The following is a 14,103-nucleotide window of genomic DNA, read 5'->3' as shown; positions in this document are numbered from 1 at the left end:
AAGGGCGATATGAGTAAGTATGTACATTAAACATTTATATAATAGCATTTTATTGTAAGATTTTAAAAATGTTTTGTTATGTTACCCTTTTCTAAGGATAAATATTTCACGTATTATTAAAACCTTATCTAAATGGAACATTGATCTTACAACTTGTTTTACTGAACCAATTCTACATGCAGATAGATTGCTGATATTGAAATCATATTGTTATGCTTGTGAAAAGAGATAAAAAGACAGCTACCTATCTTAGTTTTCATGTTCTTAAATATCACATTCTTAACACATTTTTGGTATATTTCCATTAGATAAACAATAGTTCTGTATTTCATAAGATACTCTGATAACTCGCTGATAGTCGCTCGAATAAATAGATACCTACCTGCCTGCCTAAATAATGAAACTTTCATATTTTTAATAGGTACATAATCAAATATTCTTATAGATATAATACCTATTACCTACCCGTTTGATAAGCTGTTTTTTCTATATTTCCTAATTTCTTTATTTAAATAATTATGGTATTATCTACAAAACATAACATTACATTAGATAAAGTTACAATTAATCGAAAATGTCAACAATGGAGCGCAAAGCCCAAACTTTTAATTTTGTACTTAAAATAACTGTGTATTGATTTTTTTACAAACTAAATAATATAGTCAAAGATCCATACGTTGGTAACGAACTGATGAATCTAAAGCTGGCACCAGATTATGCGAAATCTAAAGCGATACATAAAGACGACATTTCACTTCGGCAACGTGTTCGCAATATCCATTGTAGGTACCTAGATGGAATATTCGGGAATATAGGGGCTAGAATTCAAGCAAGGATTGCATATTCAGGCCGAGGCATGCGAGCACACGTGGCTGCCATGGCTGCCGGCTCCGGAATCTGACCAAATGCCCATCGGGCCTCGATTGTTACCTGAATTGCTATGCCTTATTTATGCTGTGCTTCCAAAACAATAAGCAGGTGAAAGGTCTGTGAAAGGAATTTCTGCTAGGTAGGTATTCTTTTTAACCCCCGACCCAAAAAGAGGGGTGTTATAAGTTTGACGTGTGTATCTGTGTATCTGTGTATCTGTGTATCTGTGTATCTGTCTGTGGCATCGTAGCGCCTAAACGAATGAACCGATTTTAATTTAGTTTTTTTTGTTTGAAAGGTGGCTTGATCGAGAGTGTTCTTAGCTATAATCTAAAAAAATTGGTTCAGCCGTTTATGAGTTATGAGCTCTTTTCTAGTTTTCTTGTAGAAAAGAAGGTTATATAACCGTTAGGTTCTTAATATTATGTCAATAGACAAATGTCAAGCTGTCAAGATGGACGTTGCCTAAATACATAATTATTTATTTGAAAATGATGTTTTGGAAAACTCAAATACTTTGGATCGTCGGGGGTGTTATAAATTTTTAATTTACACTTGTTAAAGTCTTAATTGAGATGAAATAATTTATTTTATTACCTATAGAGAGAGCCATACTGTGGAATGTTTTTAATGGTCCAATATCGAGAGGTTATAGGAATAGGAGGCTTCCTGTGGTTAAATTTAAGTTATTTACAAAACCTTAGTAATAATTCAAAAAAATATATCACTGCCTCATCATCACCATCATCAACAGTCATTATGCATCCACTATTGGATAATGTTTTCTTTTAGTAGAGCCAACGTTGTCTGTCCTATTTTTTTGCACCAAGGTTACTTTGATGGCAGTAATAGGTATGTTCAATAAGTTGGAGTGAACAGTTCTAATATAACTTTTATTTTAGACCAATGAAACCAAAAACTCGTAGTTAAGACAAAGATCATTATGATTAGGATTGCGTTAAAATTACGCGCCATAACTAAATTCAACAAAGCGAAATCCTATACACTGCAGATAATCCTCATAAAGAGCAATTTAGATCGTGACAAACGATCCGCGTTGCGCCGCTTAGTTTGGAAATCGTGGATAAATGGCTCTACACACGGAACCAACTTTCAATGACAACTAGATATGTAGGTAAGATAAATTAGTTTAGAGTAGACGTTCGGTTTCGCATCCGTACAAAAGTCATAGACATGAATTGAATGGGTTAACATTTTAGACATAAGCATTATTGCGGTTCATAGCTCATGTCTGGTGCGATCATCTGTCCATCAGTCATCACAGAATCTGAGGGACAAATAAAAATAAAACAACATTCAGTCGAATTGAGAACCTCCTCCTTTTTTTGAAGTCGGGTGAAAAAATATCAGTTGAACTGATGCCAAACTTTAATTAATAAAATATATAAAATATTGTGGCGATTATTTTTCGAATCTCGCAGCATTTGAAACACAAAAATCTTTTTCTTACAAATTTTGGATTTGGATGTTCATAATCAAAAATGTTAATCAATTAACATCAGTATTTTAAGGAAAGTTTGAGAAAAATTGCCTTATTTACAAATTTATTATTATTTTTCTACAAAATAATATAACTAATAATGTATAATTAGCCCATCTGGGTTGAAGATCGATTTGCCTTTCTTTTTGAACGGCTGCTTATAACTGGATTGGAAGTTGGAACTTATGTTGGAATAGAAGTTGGTCCCGCGTGTGGACACTTTTATACTATTGTTAATTATAGGTAAGTAGTATACAAGTCGCCGACGCTAAACATACAATTTATTGTCAGTAAACTAGCACAGAGATACATCTCACGAGATTTGTGAGCGTTATGAATAGCCGAATACGTTTCAAGACAAATTGACTCGTTTCGACGGTAGTTGTTATTAACAAAGAATCAACTTTCAAATATTTAGAACAAGTATTTCAAAAGTATTTATTTTACTCTAGTTCTTAATTTTATACAAGTAATTCACATAAGGTACCAAGTGTATTAAGGACATACAGGCATAATTTCTGGATTTTCTTTAAGTTTATACCTAAGTTAAGATAAACTGAATAGCTAACACATTCTATGTACAAGCAATGCAGTTCATTTTTTTTGAAAACTGGTGATAATAAGTAGTCATAAAATATTTAGAAAACTCTATTCAAAGCCTTTGGTAGGTAGGTACATACCTACTATTTTGAAAATAAGGAGATAGCTAAAATAACACACTAACATAAAATAAAACATTAACAATAATTACTTATATAGCAATATGTCTATGAATATATATATGTTAATGAATATAGTTTTCGACCCACGCATCGACACCATAGGCAGATACAAGTAGATTGACCTTTAGCTTTAGGATGAAGTGCAGAATGCCTAACCAAGGTCCTACGCTTTGTATAATGTCAAAAGTCAGATTTTCCTAAATTTCTTAGCTGATAGTTCTGCGATATAGCAGTCTTGTACTACTTATTCCCAAAAAAGTTCTCAAAATTATTTTAGACGGTTAACGCAATGGTTTAGTTCTAGAATTTTCGCAACTTTGAATTCCTTCTTATTCTTTTAGTACCTAGAACCTACATGCTACATACCAAAAAGCCTGCAAGCATTTATTAAAATTTAACTCCTTAGGGCCCATTTAGGGCATGCTTGACCAAAAATTTGGCTTAGAAAATACCATACCGATACAATTATTTTAGAGGTATGTGTACGAGAAATTTTAATTAAGGCTTCAGTTGGCAGTAAATTATTTGGTAAACTTCTCCGAACCAAGGTTTTAACAGTTGAAAAATCGACGTTTGCCTTTAACCGCAGGAGAGCAATGCCAGTCAAATAGCGATTGGAGTGAGAGATAATATAATATCTGAGTCAAGATCTAAAGGCTCTAATATAGGTACACTTTAAGATAAAGAGTTGGGTCCCTGGACCTTGTATATTGAGCCAATGTAAAGACAGCTATCTGCTGTACTCTTTGGTGTATTGTTCTATATTAACCGTTTGATAATAAAATTCATAATTATCTATGGATGTGGAAGGATCGCATCTTACATCACAATAATGAAAACTTTTTTCGCTAATTGAATAACTGCAAACTGGACAAGAAGCAAACGTGTTAGCGCTATTGGCACCCAATTGCACCAAGATCGTGAGCTTGTAAAACCGCCGCTTGTCGGCGAGAGGCTAATGGCCATAATTCGTTGAACATAATATTATATTATGCGATACTTAGCTACTTCCTGAGTCCAATATGCTTGCCCAATGCCCAAGGTATAAGTATTGAGGGCTGAGGCCTTAAAGGTCGCTTTTTCAGATTTCGGTCAAAAGCCACAGCTCAGAAGATTCCTTTACTTACTTCCATTACTTATTCTTTTAACGGAAAACTTATCGCTGTATCAAATCTAGACCGGCGATTAAGGAACAATGGGACATTAATAAAAACGCTATTTGTACTGGTGCGAAGCGTGAAAATGTTCCGTTTCTATGAAATTCGTCGCTTACTTTATGACTGCGAAGCTATAAATTTTTTATATTATGAGAATGAATGAAATAAAAAAAATAGAATGCTAAGAAAAGAGAATTTATATTATGTAAGTACCTATTTAAATAAGTAAGTCTAATACTAGAACATTTTATATTTTACTGGCTTTGCGGTCTATTTGAAATAATAGTGTTGGAGAATAATGCTACAAATTCGGTAGGTAGCTAGGAATAAATTTCCCATAATTCCCTCTATTATGGAAAGGGATCACAACTCACGACCCTCAGCGATGAGAAATATAACGCAGAGAGACACTTTCGTATTTAAATATACAGAACTGGTTTTGCTTACTCACGACGTGAAATATTGTGTGTCAAATAAATTTAGAGAAACATTGCGCGTTGTAAACTTAGAACCTTTTGTTAGGAATTGAAATAATATACTTAGGTAGGTAAGTATAGATATTTAGTTTAAAGTGTGCCTAGATTTAACTGTTGCGAAATCAGTTTTATATGGAAACCGGTTTATTCAAAACTACCTAAAGAGTTGCACAATATCTAGTCTGGATTAACCGAACCGTAAAATGTAAAGCTCTAAGCTCAGACATGTGCCTCTAGGTAATAAAATAACGTTTCGGAAATCTTTTTAAAACAAGTTATTTAGTTCCTAAAAGGTAGCAGACCGACAGAAACACTTTCGCATTTATAATATTACCTATAAGTAGTTAGTAGGTATGGATCTTATCTGGATAGAGTTATCGTACATCCTGGAGACGAACATAGGCTAAAGTTCCTGGGAAAACAATCCCTTTGTTTTTCTTGGATTTTAAATAACCTAAACCCACGCAATCAAAATCGTAGACTAAAAGTAGTATTATTATATATCCATTACACAGGTTTCTAGCTGTATTTTTCTTCGCCCAACAGCACTTAATGAATTCAGAATATTAATTAAGCACATAAGTTTTGTCGACGAAATTTGTCAGGACACACACGGTCTACGCACTAGACCATCACGACTACTTAAAAAATATACGTTCCAGTCTCTAATTAAATATAATAAATAATTCAATGTTCATTAGCTACGCGAGTCACGAGGCAGATCTTTCGGTTAGCGATACGCTGCTAGATGAAAAAGCAAGAGGCTCGGTCCAATGGTCGGTATGCGTGGAATGGCAGGGGCATCCGGGCGGCAGCGATTGTTACCAGTTATCACTGAATGTTTTTCACCGGGGCATTTTGTGTCGCTACAAAAAACCACATAAAGGGCGGGCGCGGCTCGTTTGAGACACCGCCCCTGTGGGAAAATCGTCGCCAGAAAACTGCAAGCAAATAAATTATAAACTCTCTCACGTGGAACGCGATCCGGCATGTTCACTTTTATTTGTACAAAGCTCATAAACAGCGAGGATGCGCCGCGGCGCGCAGTTGTGCACGTTTAACTTGCAACGCTTTGGGAAAATCTAGGGACGCTTGAATAAACCTCGAATGTTTGCTGAAAGTTGAGATAAATTTTGCATTCGCCCGAACAGCGCCGCTGAGGGCTTGCACGTGCGTAGTGACATCGCGATTGGCTTTTAAGGCTTGGACAGACGCTTTCGAGACAGCACGAGCTCGATCACACTGTAGCGTGAACACCTGATTTAATACTACGGACCAGCGGTCCTGCAATGATCCGCCTGTAGTTGCAGGTATCGTTGATACCACTGGAAAACACGTCACTGCTGAGTGCGATGGCAACTGCTAGCTACGTGAGTTTACTTGAGCGTGAAGGCTTTCATGAAGTTCCTGTCACATCACAAAATATAATATACACGCTCAGTGTGAGCTCTGCTGCGTTGCTGCCGTTATGCGTCGCTGCCATCGCGTTTTGTGTCCAGGCCCTAAGATTCTGTAGATGTCGCGCGATCGCAAGGGGATCATTAGCGAAAATGGAGCGACCCGGAATAGAACTGACAGCGAAACGATTGCACCGCCGTGATGGATGACGGGAGCCGGGTTATTACTGCGAGCTAATATCCACACCCGGGGAGAATTAGAGGGTAATGAAAAAATGTGGCAATCGTGTGTGGTAATCGTATAATTTATTACGGACATTATAATAAAATTAATGAGGTAATAAAATCGTTTCTGAGGCCTCAACAATGCAACGCGTTGGTTCAATGGCAAAGGGCCGGCATCAGAATTTGATAAGTCATAGTTTTGAGACTGAAGTTTTGGTCTATTTTCGTCTTTTATAGTTAGTTGGACAATAATATGGGAAACCGAGAAACGCGAGTAGGTATCTCGTATTTTTCAGTCCCCAAACCTACTCAAAAAATCAGAGACGAATTTTCAATTGCCAATGAAAAATAAAGGTGAGTTAAAAATATAGGACAAAAAAAAACCTGAAATCAAAAGTCATTTTTGCATATCAGCTAACTGTTAGAAATATCTGGAACATAATATAGTGAGACAAAAGTACTTGAATAAAGGGGATTGCAGGCATCTGCTACAAGTTGTCAGTAAAAAAAAAAGAAGTTTATAAAGATCTCAGCTAAGATCTCAACATTACAGTTAATACGTTTAACTACTCCGATACAAAACGGGCGAACGGATTGGCTAGTCTTGTCAAAGATATTAAACGATAAGGTCAGACGGGGCAAAAGTACAATTCCAGCTTAACCTTCAATATTACTTCAGGCCGGGCGCGCACGGGCGGTTAAATGACCGACTGGTCAAATCCCATCGTTTCATCATACAAAATTTGACCGCAGGTCATTTAACAGCCTATGAGTAAATGAATGAATGAGCACCAATAGCGCCTTATTCATGTATTCTTTTTCAAAAATAGGTACTTTTGAATAGTTAAGTGTCCAGGTGTATCCATTGTGGTAATAACTGCAGAAGCACTGAAAGGAATATTTTCCCTACCAAGAAGAACAACTGATACTCGATAGTCGCTCTTTTCAAACATTCGTAATGAATCTTCTATTTAAGTATACATTAAATTCATGTTTTGCCATTGCTTGATGCAAATAGATTTTATGAAACAAACTACATATTTTCAGTCTACTTCAAAAAAGGTTAGGTTTTCAATTCGATATGCCTGGCCTACGTAACATCTACGTAATATTATTTTATTTCCTTCTAAACTGAAAAGATAATTTGCGTTGGTTAAAATTATTTTAGCACAATAGCCGCTCTATCGTTTTGGTAAATCTCTTTGGCACACGTAGCTTGCAATGAAAACTCGCAGAAAATGCATCGGAGATAAGAAAAAAATTCAGTCCGCCCGAGCGCATATAAGTACAGTGCATTGACGGTGACATTCCACGGGGAATACTTCGCATATCGAGACTTAAAGTAACCATTTACCGATTGCAGATAGGTACGCCAGGGCCAGCCGAGCAATCTGTGACCTTAACACGAGTTTCATACCTTCCGAAAACGAAATTCGATGGGGAATTCCTCCATACACCAAGCATCCACGTAGTATTAAGTAGTTAAAATAAAAATCGGTAGTACAGAATATTAAATGACCCTCTAGAATCTAGATCGCCTTTTTCGTACAGACCTAAAGAAGGTGGACGAGGAAGGCGGAGGTCCGTGCTTGGTGGCGCGCTCTTGGAAAGGCCTATGTCCAGCAGTGGACGCATACAGACGGATGGAATAGAGTGGAATGGAGACCTCGTGAAAGGTTGCCCATACGATAGGTTGACGAAATCATATTCGATGTGGTTGGTCCTAATTCATTTGCATGAGGGCACCTGCTAGTAGGGAGAAGTGGCGCATGCTAGTGAGGCGTAGCGTTATCTATAAATAATGCCACAAAACCATCGCAGAATAATGATCACAAGCTCACTGTCATGTGTGATACAACGAATAAGGAGTAAATAATGTACAACTTTAAAGCAAAGAGATTAGACACCTTTTCCTTTGACATCATAATATCGAAGCTCATGAAAACCATAATACTTTTCGAGATGCAAACTTGTACTAGCGGCACAGTACTGGTCAGATCGCATCACTGGCATACTTGTTGCTACATATTATACTTAACCTAAATAAGAAGGAAAATATTTTCTTTTCGTGTTAGTTTAACGAGGCATCGCATCGTTAAGTTTAATTATTTATTTTAAAAAAATATTTCCCTATCTATAATCGTAAACGAATGTTGTTTGAAGGCGTAGTCAAGTTACATAGTAACTACTTGACTTAAGATCTTGGTTGTTGGCTTGGTCGTAGCAAAAAAAGTTACACTATATCACTGAAAGTTTTTTTAATCAAGATTCAAGTTAGCTTCCGCGATCGTATTTAGTGATATTAATTGGTGTTGCGGATATTATCCTGGGAAATCAAAGAGTTCTTAGAGGATTAAAAACAACTAAATCCACGAGGATGAAATCGTGGGCCATCTATCTACAGGCTATAAATTATCGTGCAAAAAAAATGCGCACTTCAATCGCGGGCAAAAGGGAATATTTTATGTCAGGAAGAAACATGACTGAAAGTTGAAAGTTAAAACAAAAAGCCGATCAATCTACTCCACAAAACTTCCTACTCCTGTATGTTAAAGACACAAACGATGAATAGATAAACAAAAGTCCACGTACAGTCGTCATTAAAGTAACTAAGTTACGGCTAACCGTTAGTCCCGACGTGGAATAAAAAAAAAGTGGTCCTGCCGTGACGCCACTGCCACTTGGTGACTATTCATATCTTTGTCTCACGTTGGACTTCTACTATAGTTAGAGCGGGATGAAGGTAGTTTTAATATGCCGCTTCTAATACGAGTTGCGTCTAATTTATCGCGCGACAGCCGCTCCGTAGCAACGCGACGGAGAGCAACATTAATCTTTGGCGCTAAGAATGGTGCCCAAAATTCTATACGGGATGTGATAATAAATTGTAAATAAAATATTAATATCTTAGATGATCCTACTTAAGATTTTTTAGTCCTTAGAAATAGAATGATCTAGAATAGGTAGATCTATGTACACATAGAGACTAGAGCAAACCAACTACAGTCTGTTTTTCCCTAATTTGCTTAAAAAACAGACAAATCTCAGAAACCTCGGAGAAATGCATAAGCGACGCGATTTTTCCGGGGCTTTAGACCTTCTGGAGTTAAGTTTTTCACTCGTATCATGATTTCATTATCAGTTCTTGGTATCACGATCATATGGGACGCATATCTCCTATAGTGCGCCTCGTACGCATTTCAGCGAGAAGCTACTTGTTTACTTTTGAAGTACCTAAACTAAGGAAAACTAAAGTAGGTATATGTACTTAACGCAAATGCATCAAAGTTATGCTTTATCCCCTCACTATGCTAATATCCAAGTACATAATATGTTATAAAGTAATAAGGAGTTATACCTACCTACGGATTAAATAAAATTAGTACTATACAATATAAGTACCTAACATGATTTAGATAATATTAAGTACAACTTATGTATGCAGGCAAAATCAAACAGTACTAATTGGTAAGTAGTGCTTTTGCATCCGATTTAATTTTACTTGGCTAAACATAAATTACAGTCTATTACTATATTTCAAGAAAGAGTCTAAAGATAGGTACCTATATAGTAGTCCAGAAAAATTAAACAAACCAAAGGCATAACTTCAGAATTTTTTCGCCATAAGTAGGTACATAGATTAATTTCCCTCGGCAATTTCAGAGATAAGTCTGGTTAAGAACTTTTTAATTACAAGCCCTTTAGCTATTATATAAATGCAAAATGATAATTTAATCACTAGACACAAAATGAGGACATACAATATTTAATGCTTCACGGGTATTGGGTTCAAAATCAATATATTAGCCGGCGTCCTCCGCCATTTACCACAGGACAGAATTCAAATTTAGTATCTCGATAATTACAGCGACGCAGTAATTGTTATTAAATACCGCACACGAGGTATTTGCAACCTATGGCATCGATGTGAGCACAATACTTTAATAGGCAGTAATATTAAATCTAATAACAGTAGATAAATTATCTCTATTCTCTACTAATTTTAATCATTATCATGATGATCTTGATCAACCCATCGCCGCACCGGCTCCTAACAGAGTAAGGGCACTTTCTCCTCACAATAACCGTGATAGCTTAGTGGTTTACTAGCCTGATGGTTTCTTCTATTCAGGAGATCGGGAGTTTGCTCCCAGGCACGCACCTCACAACTTTTCGGAGTTACGTGCATTTTAAGCAATTAAACATCTCTTGCTTTAACGGTGTAGAAATACATGAGAAAACCCTGAACGTCGTGTAAAATAGATAATTCATTTATTCTAAATTGACTAGCAAATTGATACGATAATGGTGAAGTAGGTACTTATTTTTTCAGAATAATATTCAGAGTTCATAGTTTCTTACCGTTTCTTTTTAGTATAGCCGTATCAAATAGATTTATGCCATGACTGCACGTGTGTTTTTGTGTAGATTGCTATGATATGAAGCTTGCTCGTGAATACTGTTGGATTATTTTTAAAAATTGATTAGAATTTTTGGAAATCATATAAGATTTTTAATTTCCGCGCATGTTTTGGGAGGACATTCCAATTATTCGTCAAAAATATTTCAATAATAGAAAAATACCTATATTTCTGAATGACTCCTTACAGTATGTACCAACTTTCGATATGGCTATTATATCGTAAATAGGTACCTACCGAGATTTACTAATGTTTTAAGGTAATATACAGCGAAAAAAACGACGTTTCCTAAACGCACTCACAAAATAAATAGTCTATTATTTAAATTCGATAGGTATATCTTACTAGTAGGTCGGTACTACGGACAACAAAACCGATCTTCAAGATACTTTTACTTACTTGAAATAGGATTCTAAAATTTTAGTATCGTTTGCACGGTGTATTTTGCTTAAAAATAGACGAAAGAACTTTTATACTCTCTTTTATTGTTAGGAAAACTATGTCGGTTTGTAGAGCAGCGAAACAGAGTTTTTATGCAAATTTTTAGATTTTCGAGGTTGTGAAGGAGTTTATAAAGTACCAATGTCTAAATTATTAACAGGCTTTGTTCTCTATATTCAGTATAATTAATATTTATTACTGAATTAATTAAAACTATAGGTACGCAAATGAAAACAGTGCACGGAATAAAATATTTTTTTTACCTAATTTACCCTAAAAACTAAAAAAAATTAGGTAGTTAGAGTGCTACAGGTTTCGGTCAGTCAAATAAATAACTATCAGATGCCACTATGATATGTCAGGGGTCTGCCACCGTTTCGGAAAGCAGATCCTATTGAGAAAAGCCGTCAAGAAACTCAGCAGTTAGGTACATTTTCGAAAAGCAAAACATTACGATATAACATAGAGATATAGTTTAGTAATGTAACTATGTAGTTACTAGCGACTGCTCGCCACTATGCTCTCGTGGGAATTTCGTAAAATCCCTCCTTATTCCTTGTTTACATTAGAGGGAATCTCTATGCTGGGTTGAAGAGTTCAGTGTGTCAGGACTACTCTTTGCAAATCCAATTACCAGGGAACGCAGGGAACCGCTGGATTCAGCCGGTGCGGCGGCGCAACACCTTAAAAGAGATTCCAACAGTGGAGTCTATCGGTTGATGAAGATGATGATAAAATTATTATAATTCACTGACTCATCTACACTCACTGTCCTACCTGACAATAACACGAAGAACCTAAAAAAATAACTTAAATTAAATTAATTATTATAAATCGTACGTACGGTTTGGATTTTTTTATTTACTAATTTTGTATACAATGTATAAAAACTAAATCCAAGAATCCAATTCTAAGAGTGTGTTCATAATATTAGTATTTTTTATACGTCATTTTCTACAATTTTTAGTGCTCATATGTGTGACCGAAGTTTCACTCAAAAGCGTGAAATCAGTAAACGTCTTCCGCAAAAATTAAGATTTGAATAATATTTTATTTCCAAGAATCTATTAAAAAGGGATTGATCTTTAATATTTTACAATTTTCTTTGTTATAATCGATATATCTGAAGCGTTACAGTCTTCAATAATTCTTAAAAAATCGAAAATAGAGCTGACGGCCTCTTAATGCTTTCAATAAAATAAATAAGCTCTGAACTCTGAACCGTTGCCTTTATTGACCAGTTTTACTTCTTTTTCAGATAGCTACAATTATAATCCACTCCTCTACCCTCTGTAATAATAGCACAAAGAGTTAAGCTACTTAGAAACTAGCAAAGTAGATACCTATGTTATACTCGTAACTCGTAAGACAAAAGAGTGGGTTCGCTCACAAGCCAACGGACAATCAAAGCGAGCGAGCCGATTGTGAAATAAAACGCACAAATAACAAGTTTAATTAAATCGCCAAGAACGGCGCAAAGGGAGCGAACAATTCCAACTAAGCACAACGATAGTTTAACAAGTGAACTCAAAGTAAGCTTCATATTGAGCTACCTGCGAATTGCAATAAACGCAGCGTGCTCAATCGTGAAAATTATAACAAAACTTTGTCTAATTTTGCAGTATAGTATCATTATAGTAGGTACCTGGCTACTGGGAGCTAAACAGTTTATGTTATTTCATTTCCTATTTAGTAAGTTTCATAGAGCCTAGTAGTTTAGATACCCGCCTGTTACTCGGATGGTCGGGGGTTCGATTCCGGCCACTGAACATGCGCACTTCGTTATCTGTCTGTCTGTCTATCGTGTCTGTCAAAAAAACTACAGGGTACTGCCCGTTGACCTAGAATCAAGAAAGGCAGGTAGGTACTTAGGTCTTTTATCACAGTCAAGGGAAAAATCCGAAAACCGTGAATTTGTGGCTACATCACAAAAACTAATTAAAATGTGTTCATAAACAAATCATTAGTATTTCAACTTTCAAAGTAAGATTACTATACCAAGTGGGGTATCATATTATGAAATAATGAAAAGGCTTTTCCTGTACATTCTAAAAAATATTTTTATTTATTTTAATGCACAATAATTTTTAACTTATCGTGCAAAATGTCAAAACAACTACCCGAGTATGGAACCCTCGGTGCGCGAGTCTGACTCGCACTTGGCCTGTTTTTTTAATACAAACGTCAACTCAAATTATAATAATAAGCTACTTACGCGCGTTTACTCCGTGAACGTGTTGGCAATAATTTCATATGACACCAATTTCGCACTCCATAATCCCCATTTGTCATTTCTTTAGAAAGTAAAATTAAGATAAATAAGAGGCAGGGAGTGGGTCCTTTCGCTTAAGTACGTTGAGTGTTTTATAAGGTTAGATAAGACAACTTTACTTCAAAGCTGAATCATGCTCTACAGTTACAGGTTTACGGTTTATTTTTCAGTGCAAGTGAGGAGGGTACACTGTAGTACTCCACAAATAGGAGTCCGAGAATAGAGCGAGGCTACTGGATACTGGATAGTCATCGCAACCGTAGATATATCCAGCAGCGTATCGGCCGCTGCAAATTTTTTCAAAATTTGCTCGGAACATTGCTTATAATTAGGTAGTTAGGTAACTTTACTGGGTCAGCTTTACTAAATAATTTTTACGGTTCCGTACCTCCAAAGGAGAAAAGGAACCCTCATAGGATCACTTCGTTGTCTATGTGTTTGTCTATAGCACCTTTCCTCTCAGAACACGCGGAGGTATCAACATGAAATTAATATTAAAAACTCAGGTCTATACATTTTGACACTCGCACGGGATCCAAAACCTTTAGGGTAGGATATACTTCACGTTGACCTAGAATCCTATTTGGCAATAAGCAATGTCTTATAGCACAAGTAAAGGGA

The 14,103-nt window shown here is 36.0% G+C and overlaps 1 protein-coding gene across 4 annotated transcripts in view; it reads right to left on the bottom strand.

Annotated features, from left to right (window-relative positions):
- The window catches only part of LOC123865996 (transcriptional enhancer factor TEF-1), a 124,701-nt gene that overhangs the window by 89,050 nt on the left and 21,548 nt on the right, over positions 1-14,103 (bottom strand). The window lies entirely within an intron of this gene.

The sequence above is a fragment of the Maniola jurtina genome, chromosome 6 (assembly GCF_905333055.1).
Source record: "Maniola jurtina chromosome 6, ilManJurt1.1, whole genome shotgun sequence".
NCBI classification, from domain to species: Eukaryota; Metazoa; Arthropoda; class Insecta; order Lepidoptera; family Nymphalidae; genus Maniola; species Maniola jurtina.
This window is presented reverse-complemented; position numbering and strand designations above follow the sequence as displayed.